The following is an 8687-nucleotide window of genomic DNA, read 5'->3' as shown; positions in this document are numbered from 1 at the left end:
AATGTAGTGGCGGACAAAAAACAAGACAGGAAAACAAACGGAAAAGGCTATACGGCCAGACGGGAAAAATTGTGTGTGTATGAACGCTGTGAGGCACGAACTTGAAAGTGGGGAAACAAACGTGTCCGTATGGATCTACTGATATGCCTATACGATCGTGTAGGTGTCTGTGCGTTTGTGCTTGTATGGATTTTTATATGTGCATGTATGCATGTATACACACATGTATATCTCCTTTTTTCTCTCCTTGTTTCTTTCTGTGGAAGAGCGTAGGCTCGAAACGTTAAAGACTTTTTCAATTCCCGAGCGTTATACAAATACATCTATTTGTTTTCTACACCACCTGTCTTCGTCTGTTTTTTTTTTTGTGAATTCTCCCGATGTATATATATATATATATATATATATATATATATATATAGTGAGTTCAAACAAGAAAAACGACAAAAAAAAACGCGAGGACGTGATGCAGCTATTGTGTTACTGGACGCTCAGGAAAGGAAAGAAAGTCCTGGGACCGAATTTGACGTTTCTAGCAAAGCCCTTCGTCGGAAATATAGTAAAGTCCAAAGAAGGGAAGACGGAGGAAGAAAGAATCGCCAACGATATACACGAGGTTACATTATACATGTGTGTGTGTGTGTGTGTGTGTGTGTGTGTGTGTGTGTGTGTGTGTGTGTGTGTGTGTGTGTGTGTGTGTACACATTTCCTGTGTTTGTATGTTCGTCTCTTACTATTCCTACTTTTATCTCTCTCCCAGTGACGAAACACACTAAGGTCCTATATTAGGTCTCCCCCACAACATACATTATCAACATCCTCATCCTTTGACTCCAGACAATTGTATAGTTATCAGCTTGGTAGATCTTTTCACTTTAAGTTGTCGCAGACTTATGTCGCTGTGTGGTCAAATACATCGTCTTCCATCGGACGAATTTTGGTAACAATGATTCTGCCTGTACTGGCTGACACACCAGCATACGACTGGATAAACCATTTTGCTATATGCAATACTGACCACTGTATTTCTTCTTCTTCTTCTTCTTCTTTTTCTTCTTCCCTAACAAACTCATCCCAATCTTTTACTCTTTTACTTGTTTCAGTCATTTGACTGTTGCCATGCTGGGGCACCGCCTTTTTTTTAGTCGAGCATATCGAACCCAGGACTTATTCTCTGGAAGCCTAGTACTTGTTCTATCGGTCTCTTTTGCCGAACCACTCAGTTACGGGGACGTAAACACACCACCATCGGTTGTCAAGCGATGCTGGGGGGGGGGGGGCAAACACAGACACAAACATATACACACACATACATATATACGACGGGTTTCTTTCAGTTTCCGTCTACCAAATCCACTCACAAGGCTTTGGTCGGCCCGAGGCTATAGTAGAAGACACTTGCCCAAGGTGTCACGCAGTGGGAATGAACCCGTAACCATGTGGTTGGTAAGCAAGCTACTTACCACACAGCCACTCCTGCGCCTTTTCATTTTTCCTTTTTATTTCCTCCCGCTACTTTCCTAACAACGTCTGATAGATGCGCAAGGTAATAGCATAACTTTGATGCCAGTCTGAGGAAGTGCCTCTTCAATACCTAAAACCGCAAATGTTACGTAATTTTTCTTTAAGAATTTTCACGTAAACTAGCGTTGTAAATGGAAACGGTACAGAAACATGTGTAACTTATAATTGAAGATGTGTTAAAGAATATTCTTTGCCTTACTTTCATTGGATTATTTAATCCTCGTGAAACTTGGATTTTTTACGGCAGAAGTATTCCGGCCTTGGCTTGAATCCTGACAATGTTGATAGCCTAATATTCGGGTGTATAATCAGCAATGTCAATATATACTACAGGGTGCATGGTACGGTTAGATCGGGTGGCATGCAGGATGTATACAAATACATATATTTGTGCCAATGTGTGTCTATATTATCCAGCTATATGTATGTGTAAGTATGAATGAATGGTTATATTTGTAAGTGTATTGTGTATGCATACTATCTTAAGCAAATATAAGTGTGCATATATGTCTGTATGTGTGTATATGTATGTTTTTATATGTACCCGGATATGCATCTATATATACATGTAGATGTAGGTATGTACATATATGTATGTATACATGCATATGCTTATATATCAATTGTATTATATATATATATATATATATATATATATATATATATATCCATACACCGACCTAGAAATAACAGACTGGTCACGTAGAAGATTCTATAAATAAAAACTTTCAACGTAAACAAAGAGACCACAAAACAACTGACACTACTACTACTACTACTAATAATAATAATAATAATAATAGGCTGACGATATGTGCATCTCTGATCACGAGCAAAAGTAGTGGGGGAGCATCTTAGCCATGTGTTGAGAGGAATTCTTTGGGGTTTGAATAATTCACCTTTGGAAACATGGGTGTTTTGTTCAACATCTTTAAACAAACCTTATTCAGGGACCTTTTGAGCAGATGGGCTATTTGAACTGAAGAAAATTCTAACTGGGCCCCACCTGCGAAGTCATGCGCTGTTTATCTTGGTATGAGATCACCTTGTCGCGTACATATGGTTGTGATGCATGTGCCTGGTGTACCCTTATCAGATGGGTAGTCATGATGGGTATACTGGGCTTCGTATATTTTACCCCAGTGTCACTTTGATGGTATGCACTGCTCTCTCACTCAATAATAATGATAATAATAATAATTATGATTTCTTTAACCACAAGATTTTTTTTTATTAACCATTAAGGAAATAATAATAATAATAATAATAATAATAATAGTTATCTGTATTTCCAAGAAGTGTTGAGGATTGTCTTTTCAACAGGTGGCTCGATTCGTTTTTCGTTCTTATACATTAAGGAGAACGCGAATTGATATAGATTTAGCGATTATTTCTTGTAGTCAAGAAACCACGTAATATATAGTTTGTACCTATTGTCACTCTGTCGCGTATGTGTGTGTGTACATGAATGTATCTATATGATTATATATACATATACATGTCTGTGTTTATATATATATATATATATATATATATATATATATGTATATATGTATATGTGTGTGTCTATGTCTGTGTATGTCTTTTTATATATATATATATATATATATATATATATGTGTGTGTGTGCACACAAACACGTTTCAATCTGCTTATAAAGTCATTCGTCCATCCATCTCTCTATCTATCTATCTATCTTTCCATATAGTACCATACATGTGCGAGCGAACGTGTCTGAGAGATATATAGATAGAGAGAGAGACAGAGACAGACAGACAGACAGACAGACAGAGATAGAAAGTATACATGCTTTGATAGTATATCTGCTTAAGTATACAAACATACACACATACATGCATATATACAAAAATATACGAATATATATTCATACACACGAACACAAACACACACACATACACACACACACACACACGTATATAGCTGTGTGAGTGGGTGGAGAATGGAGAATACAGACGAGACTGGAAACGAAGGGGATGAAATGCGATATGTAAGATAGAAACAGAACAAAAAAAGAGGAAATAAACAAATAAATAAAGAAACACGAGTGAGGGGGAGTGAGAAGAGACCTAACGGTTGTTATGGTAGCAGCAGGAGTGTTAGTGGGAGTAGGGCGAAAAGCAAAAGTGAAAGTAGGCTTGCTTGCTTTGCCTTGCTGGTTGCAACAGCTACAATGGCGGTACAAACCATAACAGCAGCAGCAGCAGCAGTGGCAGCAGTAGCTGCAACGTCATCAACTTTATCAGCAGCAGCTGGGTGATAATAGTAGTAGTAGTAGTAGTTGTAGTAGTAGTAGTGGTGGTGGTTTTTGTCGTGCCGGTTGAAGGCGACGAAGGTGGCGCGGTGCTTGGTTCGAAACGCCAGACTTAATGATTAACCAGCAAGAGCGTGTATATATGTGTTTGTGTGCACACACATATATATATATATATATATATTATATATATATATATATATATATATATATACACACATATGGGTGTGTGTGTGTGTGTGTGTGTGCGTATGTAGCTATGTGATATATATTTATCATATAATTCAGATATATATATGTATATATGTATACACACACACATACATCTTAAACAAACAGTTCATTTATATATGTGTGTAAGTATGTGTGTATGCTTAGCATACATACCACAGGCTCGTATAACGACACAGACATGTACACATATACATTTTATTCGGATGTATAAAGGTATTTATATTTATAAATTGCAGTATGAGTATATTTGTCTATATACTTTTGTGTATACATGTAGAAATGTAACTATAGATACAAACAGATATTGACATATGTGCATGTATACATGTATATATATATATATATATATATATATAATGAGAGAGGGCGTGAGAGAGAGAGAGGGAACGCTCTTTGTGTTGGTGTAGGATGAACAGGTAAGATGCTGGAAGTGTAGTAAAAGCGTAGGTGTTATAGTGGAACAATAGCCAGGTGGAAAGAAGATAATTGGGAAGGTGCGCGTGCGTGTGTTTGTGTTTATGTGTGTATATCTGTGTGCGTGCGTGTGTGTGTGTGTGTGTGTGTGTGTGTGTGTGTGTGTGTGTGTGTGTGTGTATATATACACTGAGAGATAGATAGATAGATAGATAGATAGATAGGTACATACATACATACATACCAGATATCTGAGTGCGTGTGTTTATATATGTGTGTATATATACATATATACATACCTATATATAATAATATAGTTTTAATCAAAATATTAAATGTGGTACTTAAAATGTTTGAGGCACCAGAATTTGGTAGAGTAAAAACCAAAAACAAAATCAAGAAATTTGGTGAATAAAATTTGGCGCGTGCGCGCGTGCGTGTGCGTGTGCGTGTGTGTGTGTAGCAAGAAAGAGTGAGAAAAAGAGATTAATGAGAGAAGGACAAGCAAGAAACGAAGAAAAATAAAGACATGAAGAAACTCAAAAATGAACGAAGAATTCAGAAAAGAATCAGGAAAATTTTGGTAAGGGAATTCTTTCAACATCATCTTAATTTGGAAGACCACAAGAAGAACAGTGACAAACCGGATGTTACGATATCTTAGGTAGCCAATGGGAGATGCTTGGTTGTGAAGTTTTAAAAAAATGGCCCTTTGCAATTAATTGGTCACGTTTTCGAACCCAATTGGGTTATGTGCGTAGACTGAACTTTGGGCCGTTTTAGCAGTATTGTAGGGCGACGGGCAAATCAAATCACTATCTATTTTCTCTCTGTCTCGCTTTTTATACGAGGGAGGTGCTCAAAAGTTCATAGCTCTCAGGAAAGAAAACTCCGAATGACCCGTCCTTGTTTTTTCTTGTCCCTTTTTTGTATCATGTCTGGATGTTTTGCGTTCTTGTACCATTTTTTGTATTCCTTTATATACATACATACATACATACATACATACATACATACATATATATATATATATATAATTTAGAGAAAAAAACACAATTATTGAATTCATCCATGAAAATCCACAATCACATATAGAAAAATTTATTAAGTAAATACACTAAAAAGATCTATAATAGAAATCAAAAAAGTACAAAGTAATAAATATTAAAATAATAAAAATGACTTAATGCAAAACTCAAACAATGATTTAAATACAGAGATACAATTGACAATCCAAACAATCTAATAATTTATTTATATTATAATATAACATAATATACTATGAATATAATATAATATAATATAATATAATATAATATAATATAATATAATACAATATAACAGAAAATAAATCATTAAAAAAACCAAAATATCCAACAATTTGTTTCGACTTATATACATTTTTTTTTATATATAAGTCTCATCAGAGCTAAGGTTTAAAGGTAGACGAAATTCCGCGAGAAAGGACGGCTGGATTGTAAAAAAATTAATTCAAATCCCTATGTATTATGAGCATGAGCGTTAACTTTTCAACTACATAGCAATTGCAATTAAAAACCAACAAAATTATAACGGACAAAATAATTAAGTAGGTAGAATCTACAACTATTTCTATATACCTCAAATAATATTAATCCAATTCGTTTGGGTCAAAGACAATCTTTCGCTATTCTAACATGCAATAACAGTATATAGGTATATAAATTAAGTATCAGGGTCTTAATCTAGAAATCGTAATAAAACGTGTAGAAAAAATATAAATGATAATTATATTGGTAATATATAAGTACCCTTCTATTTAAGTTATTGATATAAAAAAGATTGTTTAAAGTAAATAATAAAAAATGTTCTTTCTTTACTTAGTTTATCGTAGGGAGAATTCCGTAATAAATATGAAGATAAAATTAGAAATACAATCACTAGAACCTAAATTACCCCATAGATATTGTTGGCTATTTGGGTTTTTTAATGATTTTTTAAAAATGACATCTTATATCATAAGGCTATCTTATATCATATGTGGAGGCGTAATGGCCCAGTGGTTAGGGCAGCGGACTCGCGGACTTAGGATTCCCAGACCGAGCTTTGTGAGTGTTTATTGAGCGAAAACGCCTAAAGCTCCACGAGGCTCCATGATGATGATGATGATGGTAGTGGTGATGATATGATGATGAAGATGATGATGACGACATTGATTGTGTTGATGGATGATACTGCATTCTCTCTCTCTATCCTGTCCAGTCTACAACTCTGGCTCTCCAGATTAACAAAAGAAACGAGTTCAAGTAGAAACTGACCGTGCAGAAACCAAGAAATGAAATTATAAAAGACAAAAACAGAAAATAAAATTAAAGAAATCTAACTTATAGAACAATGCTATCAATCTGGGTCAGGTTGTGCACCCCCTCATCCCCTTCTCCTTTCTCTTTCCCCTCCTCTTCCCCTTCCTCTTCTCCTCCTCTTCCTCTTCTCTTTTCCCTCTTCCTCCTGTTTCTTCCTCTTCTCCGTTTCCTCCTTTTTTGTGCCCGTTTTCCTCTTCCTTTTCCTCCTCCACTTCTTTCTCCTCTTCTTTTGCCTTTTCCTTCTCGTCTTCCTTTTCTTCCTCGTCTTCCTTTTCTTTCTTCTCTTAATCCTCCTCTCCCCATCCTCCCAATTCCTCTCCCCATCCTCCCAATTCCTCCTCCTTCTCCTCCTCCCACCTTTTCTCTGCAAACAATCTCAGTACGAGTCTTCGTCAGTCGAGAGCGCGTTCGCCACTCATTGCTGTCGTTAAAAACAATCGCTGAATCTTGGAAGTCAGTCAGCCACAGCTTGGCTCATCTTATGACCCATGTTCAGATTACCTTCCAGAGAATCTTCAGAAACGCTTCAGTGATGCTCCAACAGAACGCCTGCCATGATTAGCGAGTTGGCCATAAAAGACAGCTCTAGGAATGCAAATATTTTGTATTTGAACAAGATATCAACAAAGTCGACATCTCATTAGTAATGGCGATAGATCGCCGACTTCAGCAGTGACCGACTCGATACAAGCTTATCTTTTAGATTTTACTCGTTTCAGTTATTAGACTACGGCCATGCTGGGGCACTAGCTTGAAGAATTTTTAGTTCAATGAATCGACTCCAGTGCTTATATTTTCTTAAAGCGTGGTATATATTCTATCGGGTCTCATTTGCCGAATTTCTAAGTTACGGTGACGTAAACGTATCAAAACTGGTTGTCAAGCTGTGGTCCCAATTGCCCAAGGTGCCATACAGTGGAAATTTTAGGGGTATAAGTCTGTTGTGTGTGGTTGGTAAACTGTATGGGAAAATTCTGGTTGTTCGGGTGAGGAACCAGACAATGAGTGTACTAGGGGATGAACAGTGCGGTTTTAGGAGTGAAGGTGGGTGTACAGATCAAATATTTGTCGTAAGACAGATGTGTGAGAAGTTTTTGGCAAATGGGAGGGAGGTGTATTGGGCCTTTATAGACCTAGAGAAGGTATATGATCAAGTGGAAAGGAATGCAATGTGGCAGTTGTTGCGGTTCTATGGAGTAGATAGTAGATTATTTAAAGCTGTTCAGAGTTTTTATAGAGAAAGTAGGGCGTACGTTAGGGTGAGTGGTGAAATAAGTGTGTGGCTTGCTGTGAAGGTGGGGTTAAGACAGGGTTGTGTGATGTCTCCGTGGTTGTTTAATTTATATATGGATGGTGTGGTGAGGGAGGTAAATGCTAGAACCTTTGGTAGGGGAGCCCAAATGGTGGGAGAAAACGGAGAGAAATGGCAGGTGAGTCAGTTGTTGCTTGCTAGGGATACAGTACTGGTGGTGGATTCGGAAGAGCAACTGAGGAGACTGGTGGTAGAGTTTGGAAAAGTGTGTGAGAGGAGGAAACTGAAAGTGAGTGTGGCTAAGAGTAAGGTGATGAGAGGTGGAATGGCTGGTAGGATGGATGTGAGTATAAATGATGAGATGTTAGAGGAGTGAGTGTTTTTAAGTATCTGGGGTCACATGTGACGGCGGATGGCGGTTGGCTGAGGAGGTGGGATATAGAGTGAGGGAGGGGAGTAAGATACTTGGAGTTGTGAAAGGTGTGCTGAGAGATAAAAAGTTGAGTACGAAAGCGAAAAGGGGTGTGTATGACGGCGTGATTGTGCCGACAATGTTATATGGTACAGAGACGTGGCGGAAAGGAGGCGACTAGATGTGGTTGAGATGAGATGTCTGAGGGATATGGTTGGTGTGACCATATTCCTCCAC

Source organism: Octopus bimaculoides, chromosome 27 (assembly GCF_046866305.1).
Source record: "Octopus bimaculoides isolate indiv1 chromosome 27, ASM4686630v1, whole genome shotgun sequence".
NCBI lineage: Eukaryota > Metazoa > Mollusca > Cephalopoda > Octopoda > Octopodidae > Octopus > Octopus bimaculoides.
Note: the sequence above shows the minus strand (reverse complement) of the source record.